Source organism: Elephas maximus, chromosome 23, assembly GCF_024166365.1.
Source record: "Elephas maximus indicus isolate mEleMax1 chromosome 23, mEleMax1 primary haplotype, whole genome shotgun sequence".
NCBI classification, from domain to species: Eukaryota; Metazoa; Chordata; class Mammalia; order Proboscidea; family Elephantidae; genus Elephas; species Elephas maximus.
Window position 1 is genome coordinate 7,426,144 of NC_064841.1, and position 15,700 is coordinate 7,441,843.

At 42.7% G+C, this 15,700-nt stretch overlaps 1 protein-coding gene across 1 annotated transcript in view; it reads right to left on the reverse strand.

The window, feature by feature from the left end:
• The window catches only part of P2RY1 (purinergic receptor P2Y1), a 297,571-nt gene that overhangs the window by 229,299 nt on the left and 52,572 nt on the right, over positions 1-15,700 (reverse strand). Inside the window, exon 3 of the transcript XR_007515081.1 lies at positions 525-624. The gene's annotated coding sequence lies outside the window, so the exon portion shown is untranslated. The remainder of the gene's footprint in view (positions 1-524; positions 625-15,700) is intronic.

Consider the following 15,700-nt stretch of genomic DNA (forward strand, 5'->3'; position numbering starts at 1 on the left):
TGGGCGAGCACGGCGTAATGAGTTTCTCTTAAGTGGTCTCTCTGCTCCTGGGTTTGTGAGTCTCTTAAAATGACTAGTCTGATATCCACTTAAGTGGATAAGGATTATTGGTCAGTTTACAATCCACCTAAGGGATTGTCTCAGGGGACGCCCCCCCTGCAGTTGACCTTCACCTGGATTGGTTAGGGAGCCTGCCTTGTAACTGACAGAGTGTACCCCACTTCCGAGGCCACCCTGTGCTCTGGGTTTCCAGTGTATACAATACTCCAGGCAAATATACACAGTTTGAGCTTTAGGCACAAATCCACTCCTGGCCTCCTACCCTCAATAGGTGGGCGAGACATCCTGGGTAACTCAAGATTTCCCTTAGCAGGAGGCCTAGATTCCAGAGAGATTGCTCCAAGCCCTCCTGGACTTCCATTTTTTTTTTTTCTTTCAAGGGAGAAATTCCTCCAGACCCCACCTAATTACCTCAGCTGTGTTAGAGCAGAGAGAAATGAAACAGATCAAAGAGGAAACCTTACTTCCTTAAGGCTTAGCTTGGTCCAAGGTGCACAATGAACTCTTCCTGCCCTTTAGGCAACCCCTTTGGTCCCACGTGGCTTTCCAAGGAGGATGACATCTCTGAAATAGAATATTGTACAAATTACAATTTTGGAACCTCTGCCAACTTTTCTTACTCTCTCTCCCCCTCCTCCCCCCTCCCCCTTCCCCTCTTCCCCCTCCCCTCCTCCCCCTCCCCCTCTCCTCTTTCCCTCTAATTCACTCCTTTATGCCATAGCCCACATTTGCCCAGAAGAAAATGGTAAGAATTCAGATTTCACTTATTTATCTTAAGTAACACAGCAAGCTCCCGAGAGTAAACTAATAGTACCCACATTTTCCAGCATTATTTTTTTCTTCTCCTTTAGCCGGATACATGGCTTCTCTAGATTTTCAAACAAATAGCAATTTTTTTGAAACTTCAAATCAAGAAACAAGATGAACAAAAAACAGGAAAGAAAGAAAAAAAAATCCAAAGATTTTCTTTTTTTGATCTATCTTTAAATTTAACCCAATGCTTCACATTTGGAAGAGTTTTTAGATGAAAATTCATCTCGAAGTTTCAGTCTCTTAACCTACAGCCATAACTGCTCTTCAGGCAACTCCAGAGTGAACTCTTTCTATAGAAAAGACCTATTGCTCATTCCCTTTAAGGAATAGTCTCCAAGGTTCAAAGTGAATTCTTAATCGTATAAGCTGATCTTGCGGAAAACAAACCAAATCTAACAAAGAAATACACCAAACCAGTAATTGGGCAAGTATTAGGCCTTTGATAAGTCTTTAAGATATCCTTGAAATATACAGCTGCTCTTTAGGATCACTATGAGTCGGAATCGGCTCGATGGCACTGGGTTTGTTCCTGGCTTTAGAAAGGAAGAGACAGACGACAGAGGCTGACCCACCGCGCTGTTTTACGTGCATGTCCAGAGAGCCGGTCAGGTTGTCAGGAAACCACACTCAGCTCTGTTCTAAGCAAGAGGCGGGTATTCCTTCTGAGTGAGAACATCTATGCTGGAGACAGGAAAGGGCAGTTCAAGGATGCTGCCCCATCTGTTGTTGGGAAGGAAGGGCAGACAGGTATGACATAAGGCACTTAATGTTAGCTAGTCAGTTCTGTCCCTCCCATGACGTTGCTCCCACGTGTCCGAGTGAAAGAACCAGCTCAGTCCACAGGTGAGCCTGGAACACAGCACACGTAGATCGTCCTCTACCAGCTGAGAGATAGACCCACTTCCATGACAGACAGACAGGACGATGATTGAGCTTATCAGAAACCAGTCCAGCCATTGGTATGGACGGAGCAGGAGGCATCATGCCAGTGAAATGTTCTTGCACAACCCAGCCACTCAGGACGGATGACTTGTAAGTCTTGGAGCCAGGCACGATATGTGCTTAAGATACTTGGAGTTGAGACATGAAAACAAAGGATGTGGTCTCTCTGTGGCTCCCTGGTCTCAGAGATCTGTGTGGTTTCCATGATTATAAATTATGTTAAAAAAAAGGTTGAGTTTTCGGTCCGGAGAAGTTATTCTGAGCAGCAGGGATCCAGTGACTAAATTGCCGTGCCAGAACGTCAGATAGTTGCTCTGGTTCTGTTCATTTTGTGGTTGTTATGGTTATTCTCCCCCCAGCTCTTGGCTTGGCTAAAATGAACTCAGGATGGAGGAGATCAAGGAAGTGGGTCTGGTCTGCCAGCTGTGTAGCTGTAAACGATTTGATGATGGCACAAATGAGCTCCGCAGCCTATTTGGGCAGTGCAAAGTCCCCTCTCTGGGGTGGGGCCGTGGGCCAGGGACTCACTCTGCTTCAGCTGATAAGGAAGTGGGCTTCCTGTTTCTCTCTGAGCACAAGAAACTTAAAGTCAAATTTCAGCGGACATCAGAGAACCATGAAGCATTCATCACCAAGGTGATGGCGAAGGGCTTGCCGGTGAAAGCTGCTTTGGCTTCTGTCATCTGGCTGTGGAAAAGAGGAGAGAGATCGTTGACCTCTACACTCTCCCCTGACACCGGACTAAACAACCCCTTGATATGATCAGAACTAAAGCACATGTTACTTGAGTCACCTAACCCAAGATTACCAAGTGACTGTATTTTATACCACGACATTGCTTTCACAAGGCTATCACTTTGTTGTTGTTATTGTTAGCTGCCATCGAGTTTATTCCAATTCGTGGTGACCCCATGAGTTACAGAGTGGAACTGCTCCAAAGGGTCTTCTTGGCTGTCATTTTTACGGAAGCAGATCGCCAGGTCTTTTCTTCTGCTGTACTGCTGGATGGGTATTGAACTGCCGACCTTTAGGTTAGCGGTCAAGCACAAGCCATTTGCGCCATCTGTTGTTGTTATTAGGTGCCATCGAGTAGATTTTCAATTCGTAGTGACCCCATGTGACAGAGTAAAACTGCCCCATAAGGTTTTCTTGGCCGTAATCTTTACCGAAGCAGATCTCCAGGTCCTTCACCCATGGAGCTGCTAAGTGGATTCAAACCACCAACCTTTCAGTTAGCAGTCGAGTGCTTAACTCTTGCGCCACCAGAGACCTTAGATAATCACTAAATAGAATATATTTTTCTTGTAATGAACATGTGTCCTTCTTTTTCGGTTGCCCAGCATCTGAATCCCCCTCTTACGTCTGGGGAATTCCCTATCTTATCACTAGTGGTGGAAGACAGAGGCTTCCTCCGAAAAATTGCTTCCTTGGTGTCCCGAGAAGCAAGGGCATAGGCTTGTATCTTAGACTCTGCCAATCAGGTGCTTTCTTTCTGAATGTTGACTTGGCAACTGATGATGCAAAGACATGCCCACCAGGCTAGGATAAAGGCCAGTAAGTCTGCGGCAGAATGGGTACCCGTGTACAAGCCTCGGGGTCTGTGTGTACAAGAAGTGACACTGGTGTCCAACTAGTTCTGCTTGGCCTGGTTTTAGGCAGTGCAAATTTAGCTGTCTGTCTCTGGCTGCGCCCTCCAAGCCTGGCTATATGGCCCACTTTGGGAAAAATTATATTTCTGCTTCAATAAACCAAATTGATTTCCATTCCCTCCAACTAAAAACCCTGACTGATATCAACACCTGATGTCCTAGGCTTTCCCTTCCCTCCCTCTCCTCTGTTCTCCTCTCCTCCCTTCTCCTGCTTCTTCCCTCCTCCTCTCCTCTCTCCCTGCTGTGATCTCTCTCCTTCTGTTCCCTCCCCTCAGCTTCCTGCTCCTCTTTCTCCCTTTTTCTTCTTCCTCCCACTCCCTCTTAGCCTGCTTTCTCCTCTTCTTTTCTCTCTCTTTCTCTCTCATTATTTTGGCTCTTATCCACAAGGCATTATAAAAAAAACAAAACCTGTTGCCATCGAGTCGATTCCTTCTCATAGCGACCCTATAGGACAGAGTAGAACTGCCCCATAGGGTTTTCAAGGAGCACCTGGTAGATTCAAACTGCCGACCTTTTGGTTAGCAGCCGTAGTAGATCTTACCCACTACACCACCAGGGTTTCCACAAGGCATTATAGACAGTCCTATCTTGTCACTATGAGTTGGAATCAACTAGACAGCAAAGGGTTTGGTTTTGGGTTTTGGATCTGGTGAATGGCAGAGATGAAAAGAACACCCTCTGCACTCTCCAGTTGATAAAACTGAGCCCTAAAATGTTTTGATAAAACTGTTCCACTCAAACAGGTAGAATTCAAGGTGACTGCTTAGCTGCTAACCAAAAGGTGGCAGTTTGAATCCACCAGCTGCGCCTTGGAAACCCTATGGGAAGTTCTACTCTGTCCCGTAGGGTCGCTATGAGTCAGAATTGATTCAACGGCCACAGGTGTTGTTGGATCTCCTAATCTAATGCTCTTAGCAGTGTGTCATCGTGTTATCTAAAGAGCACACCTGATGTGTTCCCTGGAGATGAAGAGGTTGTTGATTTAATTCCACAGATATAAGAGAATAAGAGGAAACCTTTAGTAAAACGAAGTTTACAAATACAGTGAGACCCAGAATTTGACGGGACCACCTTGTTTTCCCAAGTCTCACATGCTTTCCGCCTTTGAAAGGGGGCAGTCTTACCACTCCTCTCTCTCTCTATTAGTAGAAATTATTTGAGTTTTCCTTCTCTGACAGGTTTTCTCCTTACATAGATTCTAGTTTTCACAGGTTTTACTATATTATATATTTCTGTATGTTTTCCATTGTCTTTGAGATAGATAATAGTAGAAAAAGGTGTATTTGTACCCAGTCCATGGGACTTGTGTGGTTATGTGGCCATGAGAAAAGTTTTGGTGTGGAGACCTGGGAAATCACCTCAGTTTGCCCATTAAATTAAGAGCATCTGTCATCAGTATTGGAGCCCTGGTGGCGCAGTGGTTAAGAGTTCGCCTGCTAACCAAAAGGTCAGCAGTACAAATCCACCAGCCACTCCTTGGAAATCCTATGGGGCAGTTTTACTCTGTTTTATAGGGTCACTATGAGTCAGAATTGACTCAGAGGCAATGGGTTTGGGTTTTGTTTGTTTCTGTCATCAGTATTAGCTTTATGAACATGAAAAAAATCATTTGATAATTCGCGTAAACACAGTGCTCTTTCAAAAGGTGAATCTTGTCTTTCTCTAGCTTAAAATCATTCCACGGGTCCCCCTGGCACTTGGAATAAAATCCAGGCTCTAAGTAGGGTGATTTTATTTTTCGTATTCCACTCTGAGACACTTGTGAAATGAAAGAGGCATTGTTAGTTGTCATGGATTGAATTATGTCCCCCCAAAAAATGTGTACATCAACTTGGTTAGGCCATGATTCCCAGTATTGTGTGGCTGTCCTCCATTTTGTGATTGTAATTTTATGTTGAGAGGATTAGGGTGCGATTGTAACACCACCCTCACTCAGGTCACCTGCCTGATCCAAGGTAAAGAGAGTTTCCCTGGGGTGTGGTCTGTACTACCTTTTATCTCTCAGGAGATAAAAAGGAAAGGGAAGCAAGGAGAGTTGGGGACCTCACACCACCAAGAGGGCAGCACCAGGAGCAGAGTGCCTCCTTTGGACACGGGGCCCCTGCACCTGAGAAGCTCTTCAACCAGGGGAAGATTGAGGACAAAGACCTTCTTCCAGAGCCAACTGAGAGAGAAAGCCTGCACCTGAGAAGCTCTTCAACCAGGGGAAGATTGAGGACAAGGACCTTCTTCCAGAGCCAACTGAGAGAGAAAGCCTTCCCCTGGAGTAGAAGCCCTGAATTTGGGCTTGTAACCTACTAGACTATGAGAAAATAAATTTCTCTTTGTTAAAGCCATCCACTTGTGGTATTTCTGTTATATCAGCACTAGGTGATGAAGACATTAATGACAACAGGACCAAAACCAACAAACCCAACGCCGTCAAGTCGGTTCCGACTCATAGCGACCCTATAGGACAGAGTAGAACTGCCCCATAGAGTTTCCAAGGAGCGGCTGGCAGATTCGAACTACCGAGGCTTTGGTTAGCAGCCGTAGCACTTAACCACTACGCCACCAGGGTTTCCGGCAACATGACAGCAGGCACAAACTGGGACTTGGCCAGCAAACCAAGATGCGTGGTCACACTATTCACACCACCTGTCCTTTTTCCCTCTGGCCTCATGTTGCTCCACTGTCCCCCTGCTGTTTGCTTCAGGCATGCCAGCCATCCTTCTTTTCCTTGGATTTCCTAAACTTGTCTTCTGCTCAGAGCCATCAATGATCGTTGCCTAAATCTTTTCTGTCACTAAAAAAAAAAAAAAAAAAACCATTGCCATCGAGTCGATTCTGACTCATAGTGACCCTATCAAACAGAGTAGAACTGTCCCATAGAGTTTCCAAGGAGTGCCTGGTGGATTCAAACTGCCAATCTGTTGGTTAGCAGCCAAACTCTTAACCACTACGCCACCAGGGTTTCTTTTCACTAGGGATTGCAAAATGGGATTTTTAAAGCCTACCATTTCTCCTTCTTCTACCGAGGAGAAGTCTTCCTCACCTATTACCTGGTTGCCTTAAAATTTGATCCTTATAGGAAAGGCAGGATAAATGCTGGAGTCTTTTACTATACTCATCAATTTTCAGGGGAAGGAGTTGGTATTCTAGCACACTCCAAAAGTGATGCTTGAGTTTTTAATTTTTAGTTATTTATTTATAAAGGAGCCCTGATGGTAGAGTGGTTAAGTGCTTGGCTGCTAACCAAAAGGTCAGTGGTTTGAACCCACCAGCTGCTGAACAGAAGAAAGATGTGGCAGGGTGCTTCCATAAAGATTTACAGCCTTGGGAATCCTACCAGGCAGTACTACTGTGTCCTACAGGCTGTCTATGAGTTGGAATTGACTCGATGGCAATGGGTTTTTTGGTTTATGTTTAAACAACAGAAATTTATTGTCTCGCAAATCTGGAGGAAACCCTGGTGGTATGGTGGTTAAGCGCTACAACTGCTAATCAAAAAGGTCGGCAGTTCAAATCCACCAGGCACTCCTTGGAAACTCTATGGGGCAGTTCTATTCTGTTCTATAGGGTTGCTATGAGTCGAAATGGACTCAACGGCAACAGGTTTGGTTTTTTTTTTTTTTTGCAAGTCTGGAATCTAGAAATCCAAATTCCTGGTGTCACCATATTCCTTCCTGAGCCTCTAGGGGAAGACCCTTTCTTCTCTCCAGGCTTCTGGTAGCCCCAGGAGTCCCTCAGCTTACAGCTGTCGTATGGCCATCATCCCCCTGTGTCTGTGTCTCTTCTCCTTTTTTATATGGGCACCATTGAGTTTTTATTTTTAAATAGCATCATAAATTCACAGATTTTTAAATGGTTTATTTAATGTGTTCAATTCATTGTATTTGTTTTTCTTTGATTTTCCTTTTTTTTTTTTTTTTTATGCTTAAGTTCTCCCAATTTGGATCAATGGCAGCTCCCTCAGGTTTGCCCCTATGTCTTTTGACACCGCCTCAGTTTTTTCTGATAGTTTCATTGCTTTCTGCACAACAAGATGTTCCAAATTCATCTTCCATATGTCTTCCTCCAGATGTGGAATCAGCAGTTTTCCACGAATCCTTAGTTCCTCTTAACGGGAAATAGATTTCTTTTTTTTTTCCCAAACCACAGTCAGGGCACCGGGAGTGTTTGTTATTTCTTGGTGTTCATTGCTTCTAGGTCATTTTAGCAGAAAGTCCAGAAATATGTACATTTTGGAAAAGAAACATCATTACCAAAGTCATCCTGCTATTTGTACCAATTCAAATGACAGGTTTCAAATTAAATTAAATATTTCAATTCAAATTAAAGCATTTGTACTTGAGTCCTTTGGTTTTATATTTATATCTCTTTCCCTCTGAAAATATCTTGGTTCATGAAAATATTTATGAATAAATTTTATCTGCTTTATTCTAATATAATTAAAACACTTCCAGCAACAGCAAGCCTACCGAATGCATTTTAAAATTTCTTTGTAGTTTTTTGTTCTTGTTTTTTTTCCTTAGTACGTACAGTCAAATACTATTGTTAAAAGCCACTTGAAAAAACATTCCCATGTCACTGTCACCTACTTGATACACAGTTAGGTTCACTTGTTTGGGTTTCTTCATTATTTTTAGAGATTGGTTTTGATTAAATTTTTTTAAGGACATAATATGTAAGCATGATTCCAAGATTGAAACCATACAATAAGGTACATTCAGAAACGTCTAGTGTCCATCCTTGCCCTGTTTTCTCTGTTCTCTCCCTCTTACTGACATAGGTAATATGTTTATTAGGCTTTGCTTTAATTGTGTAATACATGTGTATGTATGTGAATAAAACATAATATTTATATTTTTATATATGTATATTTCCCCTCACTTTGTTGTACATAAGATAGCACACTATCCATATTCCTGTCCAACTTGATTTTTTCAATTTTCGACTAACTATGTATCTTGGCTGTAGGTCCATGAAATATACCAAAAACCAAACCCGGTGCCATAAAGTCAATTCGACTCATAGTGACCCTATAGGACAGAGGAGAACTGCCCCAAAGAGTTTCCAAGGAGCACCTGGTGGATTCAAACTGCCGACCCTTTGGTTAGCAGCCGTAGCACTTAACCACTACGCCACCAGGGTTTCCCCACAGAAATATACAGCAGTATTATTGTCTATGGTCATGTTTCTTTTCTCAGTCATGTTCCCTTCTGCTCCTCTTCTAAACCTCCAAGCTGCCCAGTGACCCAGCGCAACACCTATACTCCCTTACTGGTACCAGTGGTCTTGGCTTGAGGTTGACAATCAAACTCACAAGGCAAAGTGGGCTTCACCCAGCCATAAGTTTATTCAGCTTTAAGATAGGACAGGAAAAAGCCAAGTTTGGACGACAACAGCACAGTGGCAGTCTCACGACTCCCATCACAACTTCTGATGTCCCAGTCATTATTATTTGGGACACAGGTGCGGTCATGAGAGGTAGGCTGAGTATATGTGGACAATTTCAACTCAGGGAAGACAACTCCACAGTTGCTTCACCACTTACACCTAGTGACTTATAAGCCTACTCTACCCTCTTTCAGGCATGGCTGACTCATGTCCATTCTCATCAACTCAGGTTACCCATTTCTCCATCTCAATGATGAGGTGCTTGGTCCTTAGGTTCTCATTTATCTTGGATACAACGCAGGTAAACCTTAAACAAGTCCTTGAGGGAAGGTGGGTTGACCAAAGGTCAAATCCTGAGTGTCTCTGAAACTGAAGGTCCCAGGACCAGCTGTTAAACACTTGCCATCCCAAATATCTATGGGAGGTAATACAGTGGAATATGATCTTGGGTACTTTATGGACTAGGTTCAGTGTGAAATATTCTACATAAATTACTTCATTCAAACCCTCCCATGACAACTTTAAGGAGCCCTGATGGCGCAGTGGTTAAGCACTTGGCTGCTAACTGAAAGTTTAGCAGTATGAATCCACTAACCACTCCACAGAAAGATGTGGCAGTCTGCACCCATAAAGATTACAGCCTTGAAAATCCTATGGGGCAGTCCTACTCTGTCCTGTAGGGTTGCTATGAGTTGGAATCAACTCTACAGCAACAAGTTTTATGACAACCTTATAACGTAAGCACATTTTATCCCACTTTATAGATGAAGAAGAAAATTACTAGTATGAAATCTAATGGGCCCAAGTTCTAATCCTGATTGCCTGATTTACTTGTTATCTGCTCTTAAAAAAGATACTTAGCGACTGAGCTCCCATTTTGTTGTCTAATAATATCTACTTCCAGAGCACTATGCACAGTTGTGAAGCTTGGGTACAAAAGTGTGGGTCACAGCTAAAATCCAGCCTGCATTCCCCTCACCAAGCCATGTCCCCTGTGACTTTGTCTTTCCAGGTTCAGGAGCCTTTTCTAATTTGTACAAAAGAATTCTACATGTGAGTGGCAGCTATTCCTGTATAGTACAGAGTTTTTGTAAAAACTAAGATAAATGTAGACTGCCTAATACATAGAAAGCATGTAATTTATGTCTGTTCTCTCCATTCCATTCACTCTCTCATTGACAGATTTTTCCTTCTGTAAATGGCCAGTAGCAAATTATATTTAGGATTACTCTGATCAGCTGGCTATGCTCCTTTAACAGAAATATTCAAATTAACAGCTCATTCCAGCAGTGGAACTTAAAGCCAAAACCAAACTCATTGACTTCAAGTCTATTCTGACTCATTGTGACCCTATATGACCAAGTAGAACTGCCCCATAGGGTTTCCAAGGAGCAGATGGTGGATTCGAACTACCGACCTTTTGATTAGCAGCTGAGCTCTTAACCGCTGTGCCATCAGGGCTCTAGAACTTAAGGCACATGTTATTATCAGAGGAGAGGCCCAAACATTGATCCCCTATCTTAGACTACATTGTCTACTCTGCTTGTTTGCAAGGGCAGCCTTTCCTGAGGAAAGTGATACCTTTACTTAAATCTGAAAACTACTGTTTCAGCTTATTTCCAAACTTCAGACTATCACTTTATATATAAAAGATCAGCTCCACTGACTATCTGCCAAAATAACAACTTCCAAGTCCATCCGACTCTCATCATTCCACTTGACATAGTCAGCATTAGCACAATCCAGAGTATTAATGGTATCATGATTTCCTTTGACTACTTTGTATACTTCGCAGTGTTATCCATAGTTTGTTATGATCCACACAGTTGAATGCCTTCGCATAGTCAATAAAACACAGGTAAACATCCTTCTGGTATTCTCTGCTTTCAACCAGGATCCATCTGACATCAGCAATGATATCCCTGGTTCCACGTCCTCTTCTGAAACCAGCCTGAAATTCTGGCAGTTCCCTGTCGACATACCGCTGCACCTGTTTTTCAATGATCTTCAGCAAAATGTTGCTTGCGTGTGATATTAATGATATTGTTCTATAATTTCCACATTCGGTTGGATCACCTTTCTTGGAAATAGGCATAAATATGGATCTCTTCCAGTCAGTTGGCCAGGAAGCTGTCTTCCATATTTCTTGGCATAGACAAGTGAGCACCTCCAGCGTTGCATCTGTTTGTTGAAACATCTCAATTGATATTCCATCAGTTCCTGGAGCCTTGTTTTTTGCCAATGCCTTCAGAGCAGCTTGGACCTCTTCCTTCAGTACCATCGGTTCCTGATCATATGCCACCTCTTGAAATGGTTGAATATCAACTAATTCTTTTTGGTATAATGACTCTGTGTGTTCCTTCCATCTTCTTTTGATGCTTCCTGCATCGTTTAATATTTTCCCCACGGAATCCTTCACTATTGCAACTCGAGGCTTGAATTTTTTCCTCAGTTCTTTCAGCTTGAGAAACGCAGAGCGTGTTCTTCCCTTTTGGTTTTCCATCTCCAGCTCTTTGCTGCGAAGAATGGGAATTCCAGAACACTTAATTGTGCTCATGAGGAGCCTTTACGTAGATCAAGAGGCAGTTGTTCGGACAGAACAAGGGGACACAGATTGGTTTAAAGTCAGGAAAGGTGTGCGTCAGAGTTATATTCTTTCACCATACCTATTTAATCTGTATGCTGAACAAATAATCCAAGAAGCTGGACTATATGAAGAAGAACGGGGCATCAGGATTGGAGGAAGACTCATTAACAACCTGTGTTATGCAGATGACACAACTTTGCTTGCTGAAAGTGAAGAGGACTTGAAGTACTTACTATGGAAGATCAAAGACCACAGCCTTCAGTATGGATTACACCCCAACATAAAGAAAACCAAAATCCTCACAACTGGACCAATGAGCAACATCATGATAAATGGAGAAAAGATTGCAGTTGTCAAGGATTTCATTTTACTTGGATCCACAATCAACAGCCATGGAAGCAGCAGTCACGAAATCAAAAGACGCATTGCATTCGGCAAATCTGCTGCAAAGGACCTCTTCAAAGTGTTGAAGAGCAAAGACGTCACCCTGAAGACTAAGGTGCACCTGACCCAAGCCATGGTATTTTCAATCACATCATATGCATGTGAAACCTGGACAATGAATAAGGAAGACCGAAGAAGAGTTGACGCCTTTGAATTGTGGTGTTGGCAAAGAATATTGAACATACCATAGACTGTCAAAAGAACAAACAAATCTGTCTTGGAAGCAGTGCAGCCAGAATGCTCCTTAGAGGCAAGGATGGCGAATCTGCGTCTTACATATTTTGGACATGTTGTCAGGAGGGATCAGTCCCTGGAGAAGGACATCATGCTTGCCAGAGTACAGGGTCAGCAGAAAAGAGGAAGACTCTCAACAAGGTGGATTGACACAGTGGCTGCAACAATGAGCTCAAGCATAACAACGATTGTAAGGATGGTGCAGGACTGGGCAGTGTCTCATTCTGTTGTGCATAGGGTCACTATGAGTCGGAACCAACTCGATGGCACCTAACAACAACAACAACACTTTGTATACTATCTCAGTAGATTTCACAGACTCAAGCAAATTTTTGTACATGCTCTTAAATAAGTCTTTTACCTAAAGATTCACAGAAAAAATGAATCCGATACCATGACAAAGACCACACAGGCAATATCTTGTGTCCTTTTCAATTAAGTATGCATTGTGCCCTTTTTTTTTGAGGTCTGGGTATGTAGTCAGTACTCATTTTTACGGTCATAGAAACTAAGAACCTCTAACATAACAATAACCACTGTGCAAAATATATTTTCTTACCTTCTAAGCAACAGGGTGGACAACGAAGCCACAAAACACAAACTTGTTGTGTTGAGAGAAACCAAGCCTTTACAGTAATGGCAGAAGCAATTGGGAGGTCAAAGAACTTTTGTCATGGGGTAAGGCAGGGTGAAGTCAGGAGCAGATTTCCCTCAAGAGATCGAGGCAAGGGGGCAACAGTGGTTGTGTCAAAAGTTAACGGACTCCAAACCAGAAAAAATGACTTGAGAGGCTGCCCTCTGCCAGCTTCTGGGAATGCCTGTCCCTGGCTAAGAACCTCTCATTTGAGGTTCTCTCAAATCAGCCCACAAATCCACAAATGCTTTCTCATTCTTTTCTATCTCCTTTGCATCTAGTTCATGTGATAGCATCATTTCTCAGAAGAGGCTCTCCTTCCTTAGATAGGACACTTCCTTTGCAATTCCTCCCAAAGGATAAATTCAAACAGGATTTTACCAATATCAGACCTCAGTTCAACTCAATGTTATAGCAATTTAAGCTCTGGCTATGTAGGCCACTCAGGTGTGCGAGGGGTTGTGGCTGATGTCTGTGACATACGACAGAGTTCCTATCCTCTAGAAGTTTATAAACTTCCCAAACCATATTGGAAATACCTATCAGCCTTTCTGTCCTCCCACAACTAGACAGTGAGTAAACTTGAGTGAAGAAATGGGACTTCTTTAGTCCTCAAGATTGTGTAAATGTCTGATGTTAAGTATACATACAATGAATATTTAATTATTGGATGAATGGGTTAATTAAAGCAAGTCAAGGACATGGCTTAATTGGGGTAGGAAATATTTTAGGTGGAAACGAAAATAGTAGGAAAACAGAAATGGGATGAGGGGTGACGTAGATACATGGAATCTGAGCAACTGGTTCCAGTGACTAGGCTCAGAAGCAGTGGGAGAGGAGACTGGAGGACCAGGGCCCACGCCTTTGAAACAGGAAAAGGGAGTTCAAGTTAAATTTCATCTGCAAGAAAAAGGTTGAGAACTGAAGCCACTCCTTAAGTCCACCTTTCAGCCAAAGATTAGACAGGCCTATAGAACAAACAATAACACACATGAGGAATGTGCTTCAAGCAAGTAAACAAGACCAATTGGGCAACTCCTGCCCAAAAGCAAGAGAGGGGCAGGAAAATTGGACAAATGACCATGAAGAACCCAGGGTGGAAAGGGAAAGAGGGAGAGTGCTGACACATTGCAAGGATTGAAACCAATGTTACAAAACGAACTGTGTATAAATTTTTTTAATGAAAACCTAATTTGCACTGTAAATGTTCACCTAAAACACAATAAAAAAAAGAAGAAGATGGTGAAGGGTAAGACAGTACACAATACTGGGGAAGTCAGCACAGCATTACTAAGGCAAACTCATAGAAGCTTCTCATAGACACAACCAAACTCCCTGAGGGACTGAACTACTGGGCTGAGGGCTGGGGACCATGATCGGGGGGTGGGGGGGGACATCTAGCTCAACTGGCATAACACAGTTTATAAAGAAAATGTTCTACATTACATGGTGAGTAGTGTCTGGGGTCTGAAAAGCTTGTAAGCAGGCATCTAAGACACTCCATTGGTCCCACCTCACCTGGAGCAAGGGAGAATGAAGAAAACCAAAGACATAAGGGAAAGATTAGTCCAAAGGACTACAGGACCACAACTACCACAGCCTCCACCAGACTGAGTCCAGCACAACTAGATGGTGCCTGGCTACCACCACAGACTACTCTGACAGAGATCACAATAGAGGGTTCTGGACAGAGCTGGAATAAAATGTAGAGCAAAATTCAAACTCACAGAAGACCAGACTTACTGGTCTGACAGAGACTGGAAAAACCCTGAGTATGGCCCCCAGATACCCTTTATCTCAGTACTGAAGTCCTTCCTGAGGTTCACCATTCAGCCAAATATTAGACAGGCCCATAAAACAAACAATAATACTCGTAGCTCAACCATGTATATGAGACTAAATAGGCACACCAGCCCAGTGGCAAGGATGTGACAAGACAGGAGGTGACAGGAAAGCTGGATGAATGGAAATGGGGAACCAAGGTTGAGAAGGAGAGAGTGTTGTTGCATCACGCGGTTGGCAACCAATGTCATAAAACAACATGTGTATTAATAGTTTAATGAGAAACTAATTTTCTCTGTAAACCTTCATCTAAAGCACAATAAAAAGAAGAAGGTTGGAGGTTTTACATTCCTAAGCAGGGATATGACACTAGATTAATCTTGCAGTGGTGTGCAGAATGGAGAAAAGGAAGGGTGTTTCCTTTTATATATAATATGGTTAATGTGCTTAGCTGCTAACCAAAAGGTCGCAGGTTTGAGTCCCCAGAGGTGCCTCAGAAGAAAGGTTTGGTGATCTACTTCCAAAAAAAAAAAAAGCCATTAAAAACCCTATGGAGTACAGCTCTGCTCTGATACACACGGAGTCACCACGAGTCAAAACTGACTCAATGGCAACTGGTTTCTGTGTTCTTAAGGATCTGCAGCAGAACATGAAACAACAGTATCAAAATGAAATAACAAAAGTCTGATGACCATAGAGTAATGAGATTGGCCACCCTACAATTGAATGTATTCTGGGTACAAAATTTCATGGCATCTCTTTGAGAACTTTGCTTCAGGCTCTAAATTACTGCTGAGAGTAGTAGTTGCTGCATCTTTGGTTAATAGCCAGGGCCTGAACCAGGCCAAACTATGGTATTTCTACCTCTGTTACCGAGCTGAAAAACTCAAAGACTCTAAGTGCAATTTGTTGAAATAATGAGAACGTAAAAGGAAACTGCTCAGGGTTAGATGTTAAAATCACAAAAGTCTATCTCTACAAATGTTCAGTCTATCAGGATCTATGATTTACCCAAAATAGTTGTTTTGTGTAGAATTTAGTTAAGGCAAGTTAGATTTTAATAGAATTAATAGATGTAAAGTAAGTTGGAATAGAGCAGTTTTTGGGCTTGGAGCCTGTAAGATATCCTTTCTTGTCTACCTATAAAAGGAGAGTTCTCCATTGAGCAGAGTGCCT